This window comes from Cavia porcellus, unplaced genomic scaffold, assembly GCF_034190915.1.
Source record: "Cavia porcellus strain 051 isolate PalLab524CR breed Dunkin Hartley unplaced genomic scaffold, mCavPor4.1 scaffold_8, whole genome shotgun sequence".
NCBI classification, from domain to species: domain Eukaryota; kingdom Metazoa; phylum Chordata; class Mammalia; order Rodentia; family Caviidae; genus Cavia; species Cavia porcellus.
In genome coordinates this window covers 85,721,862-85,746,937 of record NW_026947491.1, presented here as the reverse complement: position 1 = coordinate 85,746,937, position 25,076 = coordinate 85,721,862, and the positions used below count along the sequence as shown (strand labels likewise).

At 38.3% G+C, this 25,076-nt stretch overlaps 1 protein-coding gene across 2 annotated transcripts in view; it reads left to right on the top strand.

Moving 5' to 3' along the window:
* Positions 1 to 1,327: 1,327 nt before the first annotated feature.
* The window catches only part of Cdk17 (cyclin dependent kinase 17), an 80,193-nt gene continuing 56,444 nt past the window's right edge, over positions 1,328 to 25,076 (top strand). For both annotated transcript variants that reach the window (XM_063255336.1, XM_063255337.1), the window contains exon 1: positions 1,328 to 1,460. The gene's annotated coding sequence lies outside the window, so the exon portion shown is untranslated. The remainder of the gene's footprint in view (positions 1,461 to 25,076) is intronic.

Sequence of the window (25,076 nt, the reverse complement as noted above, 5' to 3'; positions counted from 1 at the left end):
CACAGGTCTTTCATGTGGTTAACATTTTTTTTTCGTTTAGGCTGCCTATATCCGGTTCCTATTTTCTCCTTTCAATGTTTTTTCAGTGTTTTCGCCTTTTAACCTCCTTCTAGGGGTTTAAGTTGCTTTTTACTTTATGCTTCTATATTTGTGGGGGCGGGTGGGTCAGTAGTTCTTTAGTTCGTCTTCACTTTTACTCTGGTGTTCACTCCTGAACTAGCTTTTAGCCCCTGGGAAAGAAGAAAGTAAAAACATGTACAGAAACTGGGCCAACCTCTTGCGGCCTGCCTCCCCCAAGAAAACAAAACCTAACAGATTGCAACAGTGGTCCTTATGTTCTCCAAGGGACTCCAGTTTCCCCTCTCACAACGCCCAGGTTTTTCGTGCCACGTTTTGTTTTTTTACATTGTTATCTTTCATTGAAGGCAGACCCACTGGCCTTTACCGACCTAGCATATAATGAAGAATACAAGAATATGTAAGAACACTTTAGTGTTTTGAAGCAGTCCATGCCACGTACAGGAACGACGCGCAGGTCGGCCTGCACTAGTGTGGTCTTTTGACATCAGCGCCCCCAGGAAGCAATACAAGACCGTGACATTGCCACCCTGTGCAGTTACTACTTGGATCATTCAAGCAAGAGTTTTGGTTTTGCTGGGAGAAAGAGGAGCTGAATTATCAGAGAATTTCTTCCCCAGTCTCCGTAGACAAGTGCTGACCCGCCTTCCCGCCGCCGTGGGGGTGCCCTCGCCCCTGGCGCAGCCTCCGAAGCGAGGTCGGGAAGACCCGGGCCCCCTCCGCGGGCTGGGGGTTTCCTGGGGATGCCCGGCCCCGCCCCCGCCGGCCCGGCCCCGCCCCGCCCCGCCGGCCCCGCCCCCCGCGCCGTCGCCAGCAGGGGTCGCGCTGCCCCCGGCGGCGGCTCAGGCGCGGCCGGTCGCTTCTCTCCGCCGCCGCAGGTTGGAGCGTTTCAATAAAAGTCTTTTCTCTCGCTCGCTTGTTCTCCTCCGGGGAACAAGCGGAGGCGTCAGTCCGCGGCCGCCGAGTGGGAACGCGACGCGCGCGCAGCGAGCTAGAGCGCCCGGCCGCCCGCCCGCCGCCGCCTCAGCGCCTGCCAGGCCGGCCGGCAGCCGACCAGGAGGAGCCCGCGCCCGCCGCCCGCCGCCTCCTCTTCCTCCTCGGTGCCGCCGCCGCCGCGGCTTCTCGGCGGGGCAGAGCGCGCCGCCCGCGCCCCGGGAGCCATGTTGACCGGGCGGCCGGGCACCGCGTGAGGCGCCGCGGGCCTCGGAGCTCCGCGCCCTCGGCAGCCCGAAAGGAGCGGCGGCGGCGGGGAGGAGGCCTGCGCCGCGGAGGCGCTCGGGGCGGCTGCCCGAGGCCGGAACCTGCATCCGGTCGCCGCGGGCGTTGCGGAGCCGCTTTCCTTCGCGTCGCGCCTGCCTGGGACGCGCCGCCCGCACTTGCTGGTGAGTTGGCGGCCCGGCCGCACCGCGCCGACCCCTGTCGCCCGGCCGAGCCCGGGGCCGAGCGGGTGTGTGGGGCGGAGTGCGGCGGGGCTGGGAAGTTGCGAGCGCTGGGGGCTCGCGGACGGCTGTCAGCGCTGGGTCCGCCGCGGAGCCCCGGGCATTTCCGGGGGTGGGTGGCGTGGGGGTGTCGCTGGGCCCCGGTGCCTTCAGCCGCCTCGGCGTCCCCGCGGGGAGGCGGAGGAGGGGACGAGGCGGAAAGTCCCCCGAGCACAAAGGTCCCCACGGCCGGCGGGCGGGCGGGGCGGCCTGGAGGGAAGGAAGGGGCGCGGGCGACGAGGGGGCGGCGGCCGCTGCGCGCGCGGCTCCTTGGAGACGGAGAGGCTGCGCGGGCGGGGGCGGGGGGGGGTCCCGCGCGTGGGGCGCGCGCGAGACAAAGATCGGGGTGGCCTCCGTCGGCGGGTCACACCCCGGGTGTGGGTCAGGAGCCGGGGAGGAAGGAGTGTGGGAAACCCCAAAAGAACGGGCGGGTGGGGGCGCCCAGTGTTTTCGCTGTCGTTGTTCTCTGCGTTTTTGTGGCTGAAAGCTTTTGCTCCCCAACTCAGCTGGATAGCTCCAGATTCCCTCCCATCACCCTCACACTGCCACACGTTGACTTTATTGTGATTTCCCCCTCATCCCTGTACACCCCTCCCTCCCCCACTTTTCACCCACTTCTTTTTGGGTAAGCAGCATTTTTGCCTTCAGCTTGGGGATCGTTGGGCTAATGACAGGATGCCTGAGCTTGTTCTGACCCTGAACTGCCTTGAACTCTTCTCTCTTCCTCCCACCCTTTCCTTTCTGGGATCTATAACGTCACATGATCACCAACAATTAGCTTTTCTTCTGCAAAAATGGCAAAAGCATTTAGCTGAAATCCATGGCGCCTCTTCTTAAGGTTAACATGTCTATCAAAGACTTGGTCATATTTTCTCACCTCTAATCAGACGAATTCTCTAGGCACTAGCAGTGGCAAATTTTGAGTCTGGGAGGTTTTCTAGAGTCAGCAAAGTATATTCCCCACAGCCAGACCTGTCACTTTTCAGGAAATGCTTGACCTAAAGATAGACCATTCTTGCCTCAAATTTTACTATGTATCTTTTTGAATCTTTGTTGAAAGATTTTTTAAAAAAGACATTTGTGCAAGAAAAAGTAACAAATACACTGTTTTGACTTTGTTAGCCATTACTTCAAAGAAAATGAATGGGGTTTTAAGACCTTTGATTTTTTGAGTTGTCCTAAACCTTCCTGGAAGTTAGCTATGAGGCTAAACTCAATTTTAAGGGGAAAAATTGCTAGTGGTAATATAATTGATTTGATTTTGTTCTTTTATGAGTCTGAGCTAGCTTACTATTAAACGTTGAGCTACTGCTTTGTTAATGAAGTAATTTCAGTCTTCGTAATTTTAACATCTGCATGCTTCATAAACGGTGCGTTGGAACAAAAGAGAAAACTGTGACTGTATTTAAGGAATATGCTTTTACTTTTTATTTTTTAATGTTATGAGAGAGAACACTGGAATGTAATGAGTGTTATCTTTTCATCTGATAAACCATGTCACAGGCCAGAAGCACAAACAGTTTGAGTGCTGTGCTCTCCCCTCCAAAAACAAAAAACAATCGCTATCTGAATTTAAAATATTTTAAAATTACTATGCGAATATAATTTGTCACTTTTACAATGTACATAAAAACATAGCTGAAATGTGAATGGGGAGAAAATAAAAGTAAAGCCTGTTTGATGTAGGGACATGAGTGTTGGTTTCACTATGAGAACAGTACTGTTTTGCTTGCTGCTTGTTGCCTTTGAAGTGTTGACATGGTAAAAATGAAGAGATTCCAGTTTAGGGATCAGTCTTCGGATTTTCAAGACTCTCTATCCCAGCACACTACTTAAAACATTTTAGAGACCTTTGTGAAATTAACAGGTTATATTATTAATCTGTGTTTTAGAAAACGTTTATCAGAGGGCCACATTTAGGGTACATTGATTTATTTTTAAACTCTATTTACTCATTAGTGTCTGCTTAGCACATCAAGATGTGTGTCGCTGGAAGGCAGTCTTCCAAAAAAATAACAAAGGTCCTGGATGGCAGGATTTGGTGATTAAAAAAATATTTTCCTTGTATTTTACACATTTTCACATTACTTTTACAATAAGAAAAAAAGTAAATGTAGAAGTAGGTCTTGCTAATATCTTAATTGACCTATTACTGAAAGAAGATTTAATAAAATGTGCAGTTTCATTCTTGGATTCACAAAGTAAGGTTTAAAACTATGTAGCTTGTCATATGTACTCTGGTAACCTGAAGGATAAAAGAGATACATATATATGGTAAGCAAAGATGAAATTGAATAAATAGATTCAATGTGTGTGGCAGCTTTGTACACCCCTACTGTCTTTGTACTGACTCATTGGTTTACGACAGAAAATTTGAATTCCGTTTATTGTGTTGACTAAGGAGATTTTGAAACATGTCTATCAATATATTTAATTATCAGATACTGATTCAGTCTTACAATTACAATGTGAAGAGATGCAATATAAAATCATTTCTTTGTCTGTCAGGGCTTGTTGTTCCTCTTATTTTCTGTGGCACATTTTCCTTCATTTCTTTCATTGGTGAAATAGTACTTAATGAGAAACAGTTTAAGTATTTTATTGTTAACAGTAGATGTAAAATGGTAGCTGAAGAAGCTGTTCAAAAGTGAAGCTGATATCTCTTAATATTTAAATGCTGATATCTCTTAATATTTAAATGTGAATACACATTTTTTGCTTATTTTCTTTGTTATTTTCTTATAGTGTTGAATATAAGATATTGCATTTCACATTTTTATTGCTATTTGATAATTTTTATAAAATTATTGTATTGTGGTTTGGCATTTTACATAGCTTTTATACTTTCAGTGGATAATTACTTAATGAATTGATTGCTGCATTGGAAAAAAAAAGCCATTGTATGTTAAATCCAGCTTACAAAAAATATTCTCTAGGGTATTTATTTTGCAGATTGTCTGTCCCTTCATACATAGAAAGCAAGTTAGGTTCTTTTGAATTTTAAATGGTAATTTTTGCTTACATTTTAAAGTGGAAAATAAAATGTATTTTACAAAGTGGTTATGGCATTTTACATTTAAATGCTGAGGTGAGCAGTTAAAATGTGCTTTATACTGCATTTACGAAGTTAAAAAACTGCTTATATTAGAAAACTTGCTCTAGCAAGTGAACATTAAACCTGTAATTTTGCCAGTTTTTTTGAATTGGTGAGTAGGGTCAATTGGATTAAATTTTAAGAATTTTTACTGTCATTAGTAGATTCTTTGTCATTGTCTCGCTCACAATATGTATAGCTAGTTGTCATTTACTTTGGATGTTTGTACAGTACTGACCTGGAAAGAGAAATTGCGAAGGACTATAAAAATGTATTGACTATGATTTCAAAACAGAAGTATTGAGTATAGCTTTCTCTTTCTATCCTGTTTTGCTCTCCTGTTGGCCATTTTGGGAAATCAGTAGCTACTTACCAGTAAATCTTATGATGCTGTGTTCTGCTATAGTGAATCCTGTATTGGAGGAAGTAGATTTATAGGTTCTTGGCATGGGGTCTCGTGAAAATTACCTTGTTTTCCAAAGTGTCACTTTAAAAATTGTTTTATATAACATCTTGGTCTTGCTTTGGTATAAATACCATACACTGGTTGATATGAGAAAGAAAAATACATTTTCTTACTCTTCTTTGAAGCTGAAGTCTGAGATGAGGGTGACAGCTTGGTTGCCTTCTGGGGGAGGAGCCCTCTATTTGGTTTACAAATGGTGGTTTTTCCTCTGGGTGTGTGTAGGTAGAAGGGAAGAATGAGAGGGGGGAGAGGAAAAGGGAGGAAAAAAGATTTTTGTCTCTTTGCTTTTTAGGACATTAATCTCATTAGAGGTGCCCACCTTGGTACTGAAACTAAATCCAGTTACCTCCCAAAGCTCTACCTCTTAATAACTGTCACAGGAGGAGGTTTGGGAATGAACATAAATTTGTGTGTGGGGTGCTTAGACATTTAATGCGTAATAAAAGTATATGAAAGAAGTTACCATAAATGATCTCTTCTGGTAGGCCAGGGGTAGTGGAACTTTGACATGTGTGTGCCAGCAGCCTGTTTGTATCATTGAAAGCTCCAAAATGTTCACTATCCCTGCCTCAGCCCAAAGCTGTGAAGTCATCCTGCAAAGCTCATCAGATGGGTGTAACTGTTTTCAAATGAGGAAACAGAGGCCTTAAGTCAAATAATTATATTAGAATCTGACCACTGTGGGGAGTTTCCAATGTAAGCTTTCAAGTCACTGTGCCACAATGTCTCCACAGGGATTGGAATGCTAAAAAGTTCATGGTTAGCATTTACTCTCTGTAAAATGTGGTACCTTAGGAAAACTTGTCAAAATTGAATTTAAACTCCATTTGGTAGTTTTTAATATGTTAAAAAATCGAACTGTACAAAATGTGTAAGGGAGGACATGCTATCACTCAGTGAATTCTGAGCAAGTTGTTTGTATTAGTCAGCTTTTCATTGCTGTGACCAAATACCTGAGAAAAAGGAGGGAATACTTATTTTGCTGGTGGTTTCAGTCAGTGGGCGGCTCCTGCTCCGCAGCAGGCACAGCATGGCTGAAGGACATAGCAGAGGTAAGCTGTTCTGGCGGCCAGCAGGCTACTTCCCTCAGCCAGCTTTTCTGCTGTGGACTCATCAGTGGGCTCATTGTGAATTACCTGGCGCCCTCCATCTTGGGTTGTGGCTAAAACCATATTTAGACCATAACAGTGCTAAAAGGCTATTTTTAGATTTATTTCCAGTCATGGGTTTATCATAGTTGTGTGTAAAATGAAATGAAGATGGATTCTGAAAAGCAAAAGCAAAACAAAACCAAAAAGTCTTGATAATAATGGTACAAGTATGTTTTTATAAAATTTATTTATGTTGTTTACTTATTTTGACTGTACTTTTTTGTTTTTTGTCTCCCCCCCCCCCAAGGAACCATTTCCAAAGTAGAAAGATCTACAGTTCAAATGCTTTAAAAAAAAAAAAAAAAGATACTCATTTCAGTAAATATAATAAGATAAGGTAGCCACTTAAGGACAGTTATATACGCAAAAAAAATGCAGTTTTTATGCCACAGGGAAATTTTCAACATAAAAAGTTATTTTAAGAATATACAATTTAGGCTTCTATTTCTCTTCAATTTTCACCTTAGAATAGATAATACTGACAACAAAAGTCAACTAGTATGTGTATGTGTATATCTAAAATTTATCTACCTTAAGACAGAAGTTTCACCCAATACTAGAGCAACCTGTATGCCATCATGCATCTGAACAGTCTTCCCACTAATGGTGAATGTGCAAATAATAAAAGTTAATTTTGGGGCTGGGGATTTAGCTCAGCAGTATAAGCGCCTGCCTCGCAAGCAGTCAGTCGTGAGTTCAATCCCCGGTACCCACAAAAAAGAAAAAGACAAAAAAAAAATTTTTAAAAAAAAGTTAATTTTGAACATACAAAGTCAAGCAGGGGGTATAGATCAGCAGCACAGTGCCTGCTTGGCAAGCGTGAGGTAGTGAGTTCAATTCCTGGTACAAAAAACATTAATGTTATATATACTTATATAATATATATAAATTTACATATATGAAGTTAATATTTTTAACAAGAGAAATCTTGTTTTCTCTATTGCACTCTCCTTCCTTTTTTGCTCATGGACCTTGTATAGAGAAACATTTCCATTAGTATCCAATAAAACTGTACTTCCTATGCTACTTTTGCAAATGTAAACAAATACATGCTTCATTCAGGAGTGTTTTCTGTATTTAGATTCATTTCTCTTTCTCTCCCACCTCACCTGCTGCTTCTTTCCTTCCTCCCCCAGGGCTGGGCAGGCCTTGGTGCTGCACTGCGTCCTCAGCTGTCCCCCTACCCCCACACCATTTTTTTCTATTTTCAAGATAGGGTCTTGCTAAGTCGACCAGGCTGAACTCAAACCTGGGATCTTTTGCCTTCATCTACTACAATCCTGGGGTCAGGGACATGTGGTGTCATGCTTGGCTATGAAGATCTTTCTTTTTGATAGTTACATAGAATTTCATTATGTGGAATCCCAGTAGTTTGGGAGGTAGAGACAGGAAGGTCACAAATTTGAGGTCAGCCTGGGCAACTTAAACTCTGTTTCAAAATGAAAAGGGCTGGGGATGGACCTCAGTGCAGAGTCCCTGATTCAATTCCCAGTACTGCAAAAAGTAAATACATTTTAAAAATTTCATTATGTGGATGTGGTTTAGTTTAGTTTAGTTGTTTGGTCCCATGTGGACTCTGGATTGTTTCCTGTCTTTTCCTCTACAGTGCCTGATGAATCTTGCTATCCATCTGTCTGTAAAATTTGTACCTGCTCCAGTGAATGTGTGGTTTGCAGTCAGAAAATGGGTGTCTCTTGGTTATATATTTCCTTGCTGTGTCAGCTGAGAGGGCCCAGAAGGAAAAAGACATCTCAGCAGCAATAATCATACCTAGTTCCCAGATTTTAGTTTCCATTGACATTCCCCAGTTCAAGGAACCATGCTGTTTTTGAGAAATGGTCAATTCTAGGATTGGGGCAGGAAATGAAAACCTAAGATGGGCCTGGAGCATCAGTGATGTTGGAACGTGTAAGGACTATTCAAACAAAAACAATGAATGAATGAGCTATGTCAAAGAGATACAGCAAATGGAAAGAACTGCCCAGTGATCAATACTGGGAAAATTTAGATAACAAAATGAAATAGTATACTGGGTTGTAATCCAGATTATGAAATAATATCCATAAGTTCATATTCATATAAACAACTGACTAAAACCATAAATGGTAAAGAATAGACAAATCTGTACAAAAGAATATTAAATATTTATGTAGACACAGAGTCCTCGATGAAGTACCATATAACTCGTTTTACTACTGAAGTGTAGGCTACACAAAGTCACTTCTTTCCAGAGAGTATAGTTGGAAAATTGAAAAAAGAAAAGTTTGACATAAAAGAAACCTGACAGATACTACCTTAGTATTGTGATCAAAGTGACTGTCAGTTATAAATCATGTTGCATATATGATATGATGAGAAAGCAGTGCACCTCTATGGTGTTCCCCTGTCCTCAAGTCATGATCCTAGTCTAATCATGAGAAAATATCAGGCAAATCCCAGTTGAGGAATTTTCTACAAACTGCTTGACTAGTACTCCTCAAAACTATCCAGGTCATCAAAAACAAGGAAAGTCAGGGAGACTGTCGCAGCCGAGAGAGGAACCTGTGAAGGTATGATTATTACTGTATAGTGTAAACTAGAGAGACCCCTGAAACAGAAAGTGCGTGAGGGTGCAAACCAAGGAAATGTAAAATATGTACTTTAGTTAATAATGATGTATCTGTATTTACGGTTTTTTCTGGCAGGGGGATCAAACTGAGGACTTTGTACTTGCCAGGCAGGTGCTGTGCTGCTGAGGTATATCCCTGGCATGTATTGTTTCATAAATTGGGGCAAATTACCACACTAATGGTCAGATCTTAAAAGCAGAAACTATGTAATACAGGGAAGCTTTGTTTCTGCTTTTTGGAAATCTAAAACTACTTTAAATTGTTATTTCAAAAAAAAAAATGCCCCAATAGTTCTGAGAAGTATTGCTTTTTTTTTTTAAATCGGTACCAGGGAATCAAACTCACTACTGCACACTTGCAGGGCAGGCGCTTAGGCTGCTGAGCTGAATCCCCAGCCCCATGGTAAGTGTTCTTAAATTGCCAATTTATACTACTACCTAAATATTCTGAATGTCTGTCTTCCCATACCCTGACCAGTTGAACGTGTTGTCACACTTCAGGAATTTTGCCAGTTTGATAAGTGAGAACTAGTGTAATTCAGGCCACTGTGTTTCTCATTTTATCAGTGATGGGTAATTTTTTCGTATGCTTAAAGGACATTTCACTTTTTTCTCCTTTCAACAAAATCATGTGACCCCTTTTCCCCTATTAGGTTAGGTCACTGGGCCTTTCCTTCTTGGTTTCAGGAGTTCCTTACAGGGACATTGGCCTTTTCTATGTGTTACATGTTGCAATTTTTTATATTGTGTTTATACTGTGTGTGTTTACAAAACTTTGTTTTTATGTAAAACTTTTCATTTTTATATGGGGATATAACTTTTCCATTTATGTTAATTCAGTTGGAAGTAGAATTATCACAATAAGGTTTTTTGTTTTGTTTTGTTTTGTTTGTACCAGGGATCGAACTCGAGACCTTGTGCTTGCCAGGCAGGCGCTTATGCTGCTGAGCTAAATCCCTGGCCCCGACAATAAGGTTTTAAGGGATTCGTCCAAATCTTCCAGTACATGTGGTTACCTTTTTCGCATTTAGATCTTTTTCATTTTACATCTTTTTTTCTTTTCTATTTTTTATCGGTACCAGGGATCGAACTCACGACCGCCTGCTTGCAAGGCAGGTGCTTATGCCGCTGAGCTAAATCCCCAGTCTCTCGCATTTTGATCTTAAAATTTGAATACTTCAGTTCCTCTCAGTATTTGAGGTTTTTCAATGCTTACCCTTTTCTTTCAGACTATTACTACATAAAGATGTCTGTGGTCTTCTAGTGAGAAGAAATGCTTATGCTTTTACTCTTGGCAGAAGTTTCTTTTCACTGTTAAATTGTGGTGTATTTCATAGTATATATTAAAACTTTCCCTATCCTAATTTGTCAGACTAGGATATGTATTAGAATATGTCATACTGGGATATATTGTAGTTTGTCATACTAGGGTATGTTGTCATCTGTTTCTCAACTTCTGTAGATATTATGACCTCTCTGAATTTAGTAATCTTTTTATTTGGTATTTAGAAATTTAATGAGTGAGTCAGTCTTTTTTTTTTTTGTACTGGGGATTGAGAGATTGAACGTAGGGCCTTTGTGGCAAGCAGCATTCCCAGCATACTCTTCGTTTTTTAAATGTTGAGACAGGGTCTTGCTACCTTGCCCAGATTGGGTTTGAATTTGCAGTCCTTCTGCCTCAGGCTCCCAGAGTGCTGGTGACATAGGATTTCCAAGATGGTATAAGGGAAATTACAACTCCCAACCTGCTAGATAACTGACTGATACCGCAAGTTTGTGTTCCTCAAAATTGAGGAATAAATTCTAAGGAATGACAGAGGTTGGAGTAGGGAATGTTACTGATAGAGAGACAGCTCCTGAGAGAAAGGAGGAGGCCCTAGTGGGTTGCCAACAAGCTCCCTTCTCAAAGGTGGTCTTACAGATCACAATTACAAGGTGAGTACGACCTGGAACAAAACTGATCCACCAATAAGATTATAGGTATAGCCGCTTAGGTAGTGTTGGTCCAGTGGGGAAGCAGGTCACACAGCAAGTGTACATGGGAAGAGCATGGACCTTTTTTGGAAGAGAGGAATCAGGAGGTCTTGGTGATCCACTTGAGTTCCTGACGTCTGTCAACTTTTTTGGACCAGGTGATACCAGCCATAGTATATCGCTTATTCTTTGGGGAGACATGCAGGCCTGGTCAGTCATTCTGTCTTTATCTTGAGGCTCGGCCTTCAGTGGATGCTTCTCCAGACACAGTTATAATGTATTTTCATCCTCTGCATGGCCTCCCTTTGGGGGCCTATCCCTGTCTGATTGCCTGTAATCTTTCTACCTAATTTAGCTGTGTATAATACTGAGGTTACAGGTGTGTGTCAGCACACCCCGCTTGCTGAGCTAATTTTTATCCTGTTTTATTTTTGTATTTTTTGTAGTGCTGAGAATTGAACACAGGACCTTTGTTAAATCCGAGCTAAATCTCCAGGCCCTTTTTGTTTTTTATTTTGAGACAGGATCTTTCTAAATTGCTGAAGCAGGACTGGAACTTGGAATTGTTTTGCCTCAGCCTTCCAGAGTGCTGGGATTGCTGGCATACTCTATCATGCCCAGTTGAACTAAATGTTTAATAGACATTTCTGAGCTATCTGGTAGTGCTATGGAAAGTTGACTTCTGAAATTACCACAAAAAATAACCTGTCATTCCTAGCAGGAAAGGAGAGTGCTGCCACTTTTAGAGCTGGTAGCATCTGCAAGGTAGGCAGGGTTATGAGGGGTGATGGTGTTGGTGGGAGTGAGAATAGCAAAGAGGGAGGGGCAGCAACTTTGGGGTATTTATGGAGGGTTTGGCATACGGTTTAGGGTAGGTACTGTCTTGGTGTGAAGCTTGGTTGGAATTAGGATAAACTTTATGATATAATAGTTTAGCATTGAGAGACATAATAAGGCAAGCGTTTCGAGGTAAGAATTTCAGAGTTTGGAAAGTGAACAGTCATTTACCGATACTTCTTGAAAAACTGAATAGTGTGATGTTGGTTTATATAGGGTTTTTTGGAAGTTCCTGAAATTAACAATGAAGTTATTTGCAATTCTTATCTGCTTCAGCAAGAATTTCCTGGAATAGTAGAGTTATTTGTTGAAGAGAGCTGAAGATAGTTAATGTAGGCTGTAAACTCATTGTAGACAGTTTTAATTCTCGCTGCCCATTCCGAACCACAATAAACTTCAAAATACACAGTAGTTATAAAAAGTCTAACTTTTGGGTCCATCTACAAAGACAATGCATTCTCTTGGTGGACAGTTTGAATTTTTCCCCCTGAAGAATGAGGCCTAACTTTGACAATTAAGGTAACTAAGATACCCAAGTACACAACAGGGTAGGAGTCTGTAGCCCTGTAAGAGTTTAGGAGTAGAGGTTGAAATTTGGGAGTTGTGTAAATGCTGTTGAAGCTGTATTCCTGGACAAGCTTGCTAAAGAAGGCAATGGAGTGAGAAGAAAAATGCTTAGGATTTTAGAGTTCTAGTACTTAATGGCTACATTCTGTGGTGTGTGTGTGGTTTCGGATGGGGATGAGTTAAATAGTGTATTAAACCTATAAAGAGGCCAGCGAATTTAGAAGAAAGCCAGGGCATGAGTGTAGTGAAAGTAAGGAAAAACTTTTTATTTCTGCTAGTAAAGAGGACTGAATTCAGGGTTTTCACACTGAGCTATATCCCCGGTCTTTGAACAATTTTTTATTTCTAGAGACAAAATAGCTAAGTTGCCCAGGCTCAAACTTTCAGTCCTCGTGTGTTGGTCTCTCAAATGGAAAGCATTTCTAAGGATGATAAGAACATAATATAGTGAAGGACAGGTGATTTTATTAGTATGGATTGATTTGAGGAAGTTTCTGTATGAAGTTTTTACTTTTTATATTGCATGTGTTGGCGTGCATACACATGTACAGATACATTCAGTTATTTAGGGAAGAGGTTATGTAACTGGATAGTGGATGGTGGATATAGTTTGCGGTGGACATTGGGGAAAGCAGGGGATCTCAGTTGAGAAATACAGGGGCATTGCTGATTAATATCGAGGCTCCTTTTGGTTTGCCAATTGAAACTGCTCTGCTGTGACTGACTGGTGAGCAGTGCTGATGTGAAATGTGCAGATGTGGAAAAAGCCTTAGGTAGGTCAGGATTGGGATGGATAAACGTACACAGTCATGCCTCAGTTAATAACAGGTACAGATTATGAGAAATGTGTCATTAGAAGGTTTGTCAACCCCCTTGCGGACATGATAGTGCACTTACACAAATCTGTGTGCTGTAGATCTCACTTAGTGAGGTTTCTTGATACAATCACAAAGTCGCCAACAAGATGTATGAGGCTGCTGCTGGTGTACCATGCCATATTGTTAAATAAACTTTTTTTGTAAGTAGAGAGAGTACACTCTAATGATGAAAACTGAAGTAAATACACAAATCACTAATGTAGTCATTTATTTTCATCAAGTGCTAAGTATTGTAAATAATTGTATGTATGCTTTTATGTGCCTGGCAGTGTGGTAGGCTTATTCACACCAGCAGAGTCACCTCAAACATGAGTAATGCGTTGCTGTATGACATCATGAGGCAGTGGGAGTTTCTGAGCTCCATTACAGTCCTATGGGACCAGCACTCTATGTGCCGCTAACTTGTTGACATAAATGGTGGCACATGACTGAATTTATGCTTCGGAGTAACAGAAGCATATGTACCTATTCTCAGCTTTTAGAGTGACCGTGACAGAATGTTGCTGTGCCACTTTTTGCTTCTTTCTGATGGTTATCACCACATGGCTTTCTCATTCCCCCGTGTGCTGCAGTTCTGACTAGCATTCAGTGTGTCTGAGCTTACTGACCCTCAGGTCACTCCACTCTGTGGAGAAGTAAGTTAATCAGTTCTTGCAGCTCCCTGGTTTTCACAGGTTGTTGAGATCTCTGATACTGTTTCTGGAAGAGAGGTTTTTGAGTAAAATTATAAAGAAAAGGTAAGAGTTTACCAAGAGGATACAGGGTGAAATGAAGGGGAGGGGTTATTTTTTTCTGGGTGAAAGAATGTGCATGTGCAAAGCAGCGAGGCCCGAGCAAAAAATACCAAAGGCTGAAGGGAATAGAAGCTGTGAATAATTTCCTTGAGGTGATGAAACACTTGCTGGAAATATGATCTCAGATGGGCTGAGAAATAACAGGGTCAGCACAAAGGCGTTGTGTGCCTAACTGGAGAAAGATCTGTTGGCTCTTGTGAAGAGTTTTTGCTTAACAAGTTTTTGGTGTGTGTATGAAATATAAGCTCTACAGAGAACTATTTAGTCTATTTAGTTTGAGAAATTGAGACTATTTTTGTAGAAGTAATTTTGCCAGTGTTACACCACAAATTATTTGTGCTTTTTTTTTTTGGCTGAGATTGGGGAAAGAGTGGTAGTGTGCATATTTGATGCTCATAATTTGGGGGTGTAAAGTGGAGGAAATAACATTTGTTGAGTGCTTGCTGTGTGCTGGCCCAATACATGCAAGTCTAATTTATGGCTCAGAACTTTTGAAACAGCTGTTAATTCTTTTTCTAAAGAAAAGGTAAACATAGCTTTCTTTGTCATCCTCCCACTTTTTCCAGTATCCAAAGAAACAATCAGGTTTGGAACCTAGGTTAAGCTTATTCTAAAACTTGTTCTCTGTCATGCAAAGTGGACATACCCTGTATGCTATAACCTTTCATCACTAGTATCTAAGGTATATGTAATTAGCATTTCACCCCACAGGTGTTGATTGACCATAGGAATATGTTACCTCAGGTTTTAAGATCAAGATTGAACAGATCATGAGCAATAATGAAGCAAAGCAAATCTAGGCCCTAATAGCTAATCTTTCATTAATTAGAATCCATTAATTCCTTTTATTGGAATTAGCCAGAACTATCCTGTTGAAATTCTGTTAATTCAGGTGTTACTGTTTTAAAAGATTTTTCTGTGTCTTCATAGGAAGTCTTTAAAATTTTTTGTCATTTGTAATGTATATGTGTATATTTTTACCACCTTTTTTTCTTTACTTTATGTTAATCAAATCCAGTACTTTTCTATCTGTAACTAAGTGGAATTATTACAGTGGAACATCTTGCAAATAATAATGAAAATCTTTTGCAAAAAAAAAGTTCTGGCTATGCAGTTTAATCAAGCACACATTTTCTTACTATTTTGATTGAAATCTTTAACCTGGGCTTTATTACAGAACTTATAATGAAAGTAGAGTACACTTGTTAATTGGTCTGTTGTTATATTCCTTTGTTGTTAGGATTGGTATGTGAGCAATTTCTAATTTTCCACTTAGCAAGTAATGTAGAGGATTAGGGTGATTCCCCATGCCACCCCCACCCACCCCCATCACAAAAAAAGTGTTTCTCCTGATGGTAGCTTTATGTTTTACGATTAATTAACTTAGCCTTAGACTCCTTTTTGGGAAGTGTTTACAGTATCTTCAGTAAAATTGACCTTGTTGTAAGAGTGGTGCTTTTCCTAAAGGCCCTTTCCTTTCCACAAAGAAAAACTTTGCTAGAAGTTTGAAGGGTGCTCGCATTTTTAGTGTGTTGCCAAGTCTTTCACTGTTGCTGAGGAACGTTGGCCACTCTTCAGTAGAATTTGTCTTAACAAGTGCTTTAATAAAATGTTAGTTTTAAAAAATATAATAAGCCTTTATTGTGCCATAAGTTATAAAATGACAAAATAGCATGTTTAGTTGTCCAATTCAGATTTCTCAGAGATAAAGGCTAGAAAGTTGCCTACAGACATACATTAGAAAACTCATATTTACCTTGTGCTGAGTAAGCTAGTATTCTCATGAAAACCTATGTGAATACTTAGAAAGTAGGCTTTGTGAGATTTGTACTTTTAAAAACATAGACAATATGTAATTTGGTCATGATTAAAAAATGTCTTATGACATGGATTTAGATTATTTTTGAAGAGAATTATTCATTCTTATAGTAACTAAGAATGTGGCCTTTTAAATAAGAGAATGTTATTTTTCATACTAAAATGAATTTCTAAAATATTGTCTTAATTTCTTATTGTTGGAGTTTAGTAGGTGACTAAGAAGGTGAATGTTTAGCTGGACTTCACAGGATGTCTTTGAATGGGTGTGATCATCCTGTGTCAGGCAAAGTCTTCTGTTCATTTTGAGGTGATGTACTCTAGAAATTTTTATGCTAATTAGAAGGTAGAATTAGTGTTAATTTAGAAGTGCTGTATTGTGTACCATGTGACATAGTCTAGCTTGATAAACATTTTTTTTTTTGTAATGCATGATGTGACGTGGAGGGACAAAAAAATTAAAAACAAGTTTCTGTACCATGATAAAACCCTGGAAGTTTTTATTCATGCAACCCACTTAAATCCTGGTGTGGTAATAATCACTTTAGAAGACCAGATTTTAGATCTGAAAATGGGTAAGACTAACTTTAGAGCAATCTGCACTTTAAGCATCCTTGGGCTGAGAACACTTTCTACTCTTAACATGATTGAAGACCTTTTATTTATGTGAATTGTATCTGTCTATATTTTTTATATCTGTCTATATTTATTGTATTATAAATGAAAACAAGTTTGTAAGAAATTATAATAAATAAGAAATTGTAATTTAAAATAACAAATATAAGTTAACAAATGTTTTAAAATGAGAAAATAGTTTTTTTTTTTTTTCTTTGGTACTGGGGCTTGAACCTTGAGCTTGCTAGGCAGGCACTTAAACCGCTAAGCTAAATCCCCGGCCCTGAAAATAGCTATTTTTAAAATAATGTAAAAACAGTACTGTTGTTTTACATACTTGCAATTCTCCTTAATGTCTATACCGTATTAGAAAATAGCTGGGTTCATATCTCAACATGTACTTTTGCATTGTAGTCTGTTGTAATATTCTGTGCATTACAGTCTCTGGGAAACTCCTCTGTACACTCTTGGACGAAGTATGAAGAAAACAAATCACTTCTTAGGATTAGTACAAACTTTTTTGATCTCAGAATTCCCAATAAAGATTCTCTGGCCCATAATTGGAGAACCTCTTCTATAGAGCAAATTGGAATTGTATCCTATTCTTGTCCTTGGTCATATTTTTTGGAATTCATGTTTGTGTGGCTGTTTGTGTTGAACCATAGTAACCCCACCTAATTTCATTTCTTGGATTTATTCCTAGTTAACCTTTAGTTCTGTAGACTTTCAAAATGGCAAGACTTGTTAGCTGTCTAACTTTGGACACATTTGGAGTCTGTTTTGCTTCTGTAAAATGGATAGAACAATACTGGTTGTGTTAGTTACATTTCTCTCATTGTTGAGCCAAAGTACTTGATGCCCCAAGTGAAGCAAGGAAAGATTTATTTAACTTAGAGTTTTTGAAGGTTTCAGTCCACACTCAGCTGGCTCCAAGGCAGAGTGGTATGGCTGGGCCGCTGTTCATGGCAGCCACAAGCAGCAAGAACAAAAAGGGCAAACAAAGGGGAGAGTATGCCTCCTTTCTTCCCTTACATTGTAAGTTGGCTACTCGCCCAAGGTGGCTGTAGCACTCACTGCCAATCAGAGCCTCAAACAACAGGCCAATAAGAAAGGCTAGATTCAGCCACCTCCATGACTGCATGAGGCGTAGTGGGGCACCCAAATGTAAACCATAATACTGGTTCTTAAGGTTTTTGTGGGAATCAAGATAATTAAAGCAGTACACAGTTGCCAGTCAAATCTTGCCGTTAGTAGGGTTAACAGAAAACAGTACCTCAGGTATTTGCCAGTTTTGTCATACACATTTTGGACTGTTTGATTAAATTTGCAAAACACTGGACAATTAAGATTTGTATCTCCCTTGTTTGTGAGTTACTCTCATATAAACTTATAAAAGAATGACTTTTTAAAAAGTCTTGTTCTTTTCTTCATCCTCCTGTCTAGCAGTTACTATGCTTGGGGAAACTACTTTAAAAAAATTCTGTTAGGATTCCGTTAGGATCTTTCACAAGTAAGTGGGTATTTTAAAATACAAATAGCAAAATAACTTTTCTCTAAGATGTTTATAATGTTGTACTTAAACTAGTTAGACACAGCAACAAAAACAAACAAAACCAAACTAGTTAAAAGACAGTTAGAAATGTGCTATATAAAAGATACGTCTGAAGAGTCTTAAATTCATAGCTTGGGTAGAGAATATCAATTCTGTCTAGGTAGAGAAATATAAAAAGAAAGAAAATTAATTTGTATCTTCTCAACCACTGCTTTTTATGAACTCTAGAAGGAAAAAAAAAAAAACCTTTATCAAGGACTCAACCAGTTCGTATTTATTGAGCAAAAAATGTGCTGCTCTACTCTGTATGGTTAACATTATGGATCAGGGTTGTTATGCTACTTGGGTTCTAATTGGCATGACTGCTCACTTGCTGTAACTTTCTATGAGTTTTTAACTGTTCCCTGTTCCTTTATATGTAAAAGGGGGATCATTTTTAGTAGCCTTATGGAGTTACTGACATCATTAAATGAGTTAATATATACAGTGTTCTAAAACTGATTGGCCCATGATATTGCATAACTGCTTTTTCTATTATATATACATTAAAAAGGGTAAAGACATGACTGTTTTTTTTTTTTTGCCTTTTTCCTTTTTATCGATACCAGGGATCGAACTCACGACTGCCTGCTTGCAAGGCAGGCGCTTATGCCACTGAGCTAAATCCCCAGTTCCAACATGACTGGTTTGACAGTGTTATCTTCTAGTAGTCCCACAGAGATCACATATTTTTTAATGGTTACTAAAAAATTGCATAATGTGAAAAGTTCGTTTTGTCTTTTTTCCATTCCCTTGTTGTTTGCATATTCTTTTGACATACATAAGTGGAGAAAATTGATTAAAAAAACCCAGACCTTTTAGTAGTTAAAATCTATTCTATCTAAAATCATGTTAAGGAATTTTTAAAGTAGTTTCCCCTCTTGAATTTATAGCTACCGTCTTAGGTGGATATTGTAGATAAGGAAGTACCTAAACTTAAATCTTACTGAAAAATTGCTCATGATAGAAAATAAATTCCTATTATTTTTCATACTAAAATGAATTTCTAAAATATTGTCTTAATTTTTTATTGTTGGAATTTAGTAGTTGACTAAGAAGGTAAATGTTTAGCTGGACTAAATAAAATAAAAATATTGTTCATAATGTCAGGAGACACTAATCATTTTCCGTACATTTTTTTTTTACTCATTCTTAAAAATATGGTGGCTAGTGTATAGCTTGTGAGTTGTCTGGTTAACTTTAAAACAGAAGATCGTTCACATTTCAGTGTTGAGGCTAATTGAATACATCTTTCAAGTTGTCCTTGGTCGGTTAAATTTTGGGTCAAAACTAATGTCAAGATAGTTATAAATTCTAGTAGTAGTTATTGAAAGATAACCTTTTGGAGAGTCAGTGAAAGTCATCTTTAAATCTAATCCTTCTTACCACAGAATAAAAAAGAATAGAAACTTTTCTCTGACCTTTGTGACTCTGAGGATGGTGAGTAAATAGTAATGTTTGTGAAATGCATATGTTAGAAGGTAGATAAATATCAGGGCTGTAAGAAAGGCTTTAGTTGGAGTGATATTTGAAAGGCAAGAGATTTACCCTGCGGTATTTTTATTTAGAATTCGAAAATCAGAAAAAAAGGTTTTGTTTTATCCTTTGTAAAAATAATCCTTATATTTTTTGAAAGGAATTAAAACCACAAAACAGGGTCTATTTTGGACTCCTTAAAAGGTATCTTCATGTTTCTGGCACTCTTTTGGTGTATTAATTGAACCTTCATGTCTAGTATAATCAAACGATGATTTCGCCTCCAATTGTTCAGTAAAGTTAATGAGAATAATTCTGGATTGTATAGTGATAAATTTGTGCCCATTTTATTCTCTTACTACTTAGGACTTATTGAGAGCTTTGCTGTAGGCCATGCAATTTTTTTTCCTATTGATTTTCCTATTGATTGTTTGCACACCTAATGACTTGGATTTAATCAGATTTGAAGCAGGCTGTTATGAATTTAGTTGTATAAATGAACATGAAATCGAGTGCCTAGGAGCCACTGTAAACTTTGCCCTCAGTGCCCTCAAAGCATGATAAAGACAGGAATTTATTTTCTATCATGAGATTAAATCCTACAGTATTTATTTTTTATCTTCTTTGTGAAGTAAGTAGTAAATGTTAGCTGATGCCTACATGTTTCAATGATGCTTGTAAGAATAAAATTAGTTTATAATATGAGATGACATAAAGGACTCTGTGCTTGCAAAGACCATTGTGTACAGTATTTAAAGTGAGTGGGAATATAGAAATCCTTTTAACAATCTGATTAATTATGGCTTTCCCTCTGTATGGCTGATTGATGGGCCGTGACATATTGAATACTAACTAGCTTGTGGGTAGTAGGCTTTATCTAGTTTATCTTTAAATTTCTTTTCCTGTTTCTTCACTTTATTATTTTGCTTATCTAATTTAATCAGAAATTACCTAAAGCAATACCATTGCACAAGGATAATGATATTTTATGAAAATTTTGAAAGACAGGTTGCTGAAAAAATAATCTTGGAATTAGATGTAAGGAAGACAAATTAAAGGTCTGAAAAGATCCTACAAATGTAGATGAGCTTGGCATTCATTGTTTTACAAGTATTTTCGAAGTTCTCTTTGGTCTTAAGAAATTCAGATAGAAGTGGTAGTCTGTTGGTCTGTGTTTTCTATAAGGAATAACATATCATGGATTCAGACTTTCATCTCACAAGAAAGGATTATTCAGCACATTTGATGTTTTAGCTTAAAATGCTATGGTAGATACAATTTTTTTTCTTTTTGTGGTTCCTTGAATTATCTGCTTGATTAGTGTCATATCCTTAGTTCATTTACAAAACTCTTATTTTTAGTGACTATATTTTTCCTTTTTTTTGAGTTCTTGAAACATTTTCTTAAAAATTTTTAATACGAATTTCATAGAAAATTAGAATAATACATTCATATCATATGTAGTGTCCCTTGATAGTTTCTAGCAACTATCAAAAAATTTTGTATTCAGACTGTTTCTCTTGAAGTGACTGTATGTAGTTACATGGGTATAGGACCTCTTATGTTCTCTTCCAGCCTGCTTAACTCTTTTTTTTTTTTTTTTTTTTTTTTTTAGTAGCTACATTTACTTTTAAATTTCCTTTCTTAACATTCCTTCAGTTGATGCTTGTAAGGCAAACTTTTGAACTTGGATTATTGTTTTACATGCAGGTGTCAAAATATTTCATTGCCTAGTGAATATTATGCTAAAAATGTAGAATACTTCCACCATTGAACTATCAAAAAGAAGATATTTCCTATTTACTTTTATTTTACTTATGTTGTGGAGCTGAAAATACCTTTTAAGAGCCAGTGGGAATGATGCTGGCTTGTACTCAACTTTTAGGAGGTGCAGTGCCCCTAGAAGGCTCCAAAGCTCTTTTGCTGGCTCCCTACTCCGGAGCAGCTGACTAACCAGCTGTGTAGCACATTTATCCGGTTGTGATTGCTTTCATCTAGGGCAGAGCAAGTTAACACAGTTTAAATCAAGAGCCACATAAGAAGCTCCTGACCTCAGGATAACCTCTTTGCCTACTTTTGAAAGGGGGAAGAACAATTCCAATCACTTCCTAACTTCTAGCCACAAAAATGCATGGGGACATATAGCCATATCTAAGGATTGTGACTGGGACACCTAGAGCCAGAATAGATTCTTTCCTTTTGAAGCAAAAGAAACATTAGTCTTAACCTACTGTGCTATGTTGAATAGTCATTTCATTCCCTCCCCACTCATTTTTTCCTAAAATTTTGGCGGCAGCGCGGATGTGTGTGTGTGTGTGTGTGATTGCCTTTTGTAGATACAGCACTTAAAATTGACCTAGGACTGGGTTTGTAAGCTCAGCCTTTTCCTAAAAATATACACCAGAAGTTCTTTTCTGTATTAAATAGTGTACCACTGTTTTTTTATATATGCTTTTAAACTCATGCTTTCTTTTGTAAATATGGGTCTCCCATTCTTTTCTGAATAACCCTGAAGTCAGTATAGAGGTTTTACTGATCTTTATTCTTTAGACATTTCAACTTCATTTCTGTGATAGCCCACATGCCTGGGTAGATAATTGTACATATGGAGCCCTGTAACTTTGTGTGTTGATAAAGGATCTGAGTGTGGTGATCAGACTACTGAGTACATTATACCCGTGATTGAAAATCTAACTGGTGTTTGTAAAGATCAAATGGTGGGAGCTGGGGTATGTGGTGGTGTACCCCTGTAATCCCAGCGCTTGGGAGGCTGAGGCAGGAGGATTGCTGTAAGTTCAAGACCAGCCTGGACTACTGAGCGAGACCTAATGTCAAAACAAAAAACAAAACAACGGCTGGGTATGGTGGAGCATGCCCTCAGCACCCGAGAGACTGAGGCAAGAGGATCATTGCAAGTTCAAGACCAACTTGGGCTACAAAGTGAGTTCAAGGCCAACCTGAACTGCATAGTGAGATCTTGTCTAAAATGGTGGGTCTTAGTATTAGCTAAATACGTTTTAAAGCATAAGTTTAATTAATGTATAATTTATCTATAATTTATAATATACCACTTATAATTTATTTTTCACAGATGATTTTTTTCCATCTTCATGCGTTTTTACCCCTGATCTTTTGACACAGTAGATTTAATTGTATATCAGATACAGTTAAATCTGGAACCCAAAAGAGTGCAAAGTCCAAAATTTTGAGTGGAAAATCTCACACCATGAAACTTCGTTTAATGAACAAATGTATTAAAACTGTTACCTTTAGGAATATGAAGCATAATGAATTTTGTGTTTAGATTTGGGTCACATCTCCAGGTACCTCATTCTGTATAATTCAGAGTCTATAAAATCTGCTATACTTCTGGTCCCGGTGATTTTTGATAAGGGAAACGCAACCTGTATATAGTAACTGTTATTTATTAGACCTAGAATTAAAGGAACTTCTCATGGATTTTTGTTTTACTTTCCCTTATACAAAGGACTGAGCCATAATGCTTCTCAAAGAAATGACTAAACTTGCTTGCTGTGTAGGAAGGGTAACATCTGTGTTCATACAATAAGTGGATGTGGCCTAGTTTTCCTGTGGAATGTCTAACATTTGCCAGTACTGTCCTCAAAGAGTTTATAAATAATTTTTTTTTTGTCTTTTTCATTTTTATCGGTACCGGGGATCGAACTCACAACCGCCTGCTTGCAAGGCTGGTTTATAAATAATTTTAAATAACTTAGTGATTTAAAAATACATTGGCAAGCCTAGGTTGAGGCAGATACTATTTGTTACAGGCTTTTTGGCTTTCTTTGTGTCTGAAATCTCAGAACTTAACAGTTCAGGAGTAGTTAAAAAATTTTTTCCAGCTGCTTGTGGAATTGAGATGAAATTTGTCTTAATGGTTTTGCCCAAGGATGAATGCTCACACGTTTATTAAAGGATTGCTTACAGGTCTTCTACAGAGGTTGTAAAGTATGTGCTTTATATAAACCTAGCTATAGAAATCATACACATAAATCACACTAGGTGTCTTCAACAGAAAATAATTTGGTAAGCACATTTCAGCAGCACAGTAAGTGAGATTTGTTGACTTTTGGATAATTTGATATTGTTAAAATTGCTGTAAGGTGTGGGCTTTTATATAAGATTATCAATGATCTCACTCTAAGCATATTATATATAACTTAACAAAAATGGAGAAGTTTGTGTCTTACTGCTAGTATGCTAAGCAACCAATATATTTGTATGTAGTTTGATTAAAGAACATAAGATTTTGCATTTTGGCTTTATTAGGATTTACTTAGGAGTCTGAAGGACTTGGATTAGTTCCTTCAGTTTTTTTTCCTTTCAGTTTTGAGCTTTTTTGATTTCTTATTTGTGTAACAGGCATGGTAACAGGCACAAAATTGTTTTAAGAGTCAAATAAAATGATGGATGTGAAGACTTTGTAAACTTCATGGGGCCAGGTACATAGTAATATTATTCGTGTTATTTTAACAATAAATTGGTGAATGAGTACCTATTGAGGCATATGTTATTTTGGCAGTTGGCATAGGGAAGATAATATACTTTTACAAATGTCTCATTTTTAAAAGGAACATTTCAAAAATTTAGTATTGAGTTGCACCTTGAAGTGTAGAATCCTAAATTTTGTGTGGAATCCCATTTGAAAAACTCTGTAGGGAGTTCATTGTAATGCTATTGGTAATGTTACACAATATTTACTTCCTTTCAAACCTGGAGGTGATATGAACTTGGATTAGGTATAGAGAATGTGTATCTGTGTGTGTGTATGTATGTATGTATATATATATATATACACACACACACACACACTCATGTATGGTTATGTAATTGTCTTTGTTTCTTAAAATGTTTTTTGGAGGTAAATAGTGCTTGAATTATTGATAAATGTCAGAGGTTTTTCTTACTCCATTCATGTGTCTTGGATGCTGAGAAGCTACATCTGGAATATTTGATTTCTGGTGTAGAAAAATTTTAATCAGTGAGCATCCATCCCATACTTCTAACCCCCACTCAGGGGTACAGGACAGGTTATAGGAAACCAAAACTAAAACTTTTTGTTTGGTGCCTTCTAATAAATAATATAGATATTTTATGTTCAGTTAATGTTTTTATTGATGTAGAAAAGCAGAACTTACTATTTTAGCACCTTTAATGGCATAATTTGTATAGTGGAAAGCTCACCCCTTTAATATGTACAATTTAATGTTTTTGTTGTTTATATGTTTTGAACTGGGAATTGAACTCACAACCAGCACTTGTCAGGCAGGTGCTATGCCACTGAGCTATGTCCCTGGCCCTTAATGCTTTTAGTATATTTACAGCTGTTTAATGACTCTCCAATCTAGTTATGGGAAATTTTATTATTCCTGAATATAATAGGTGAGATTACAGTTGGCTCTCAGTATCCATAGGTTCTGCATCTGTAGTGAACCAACCACAGATCGAAGATACTCAGGGAAAAAATTGTGTATCGTGAACATATACAGACTTTTAAATTCCATTATTCTGTAAAACAGTGTAGTGCAACAACTATGTAATATTTGCATCTTATTAAGTTTTTGTAAAATATATGGGGAGATGTGCAGATGTGTAGGTTATATGCAAACAAAACCATTTTACCTAAGGGACTT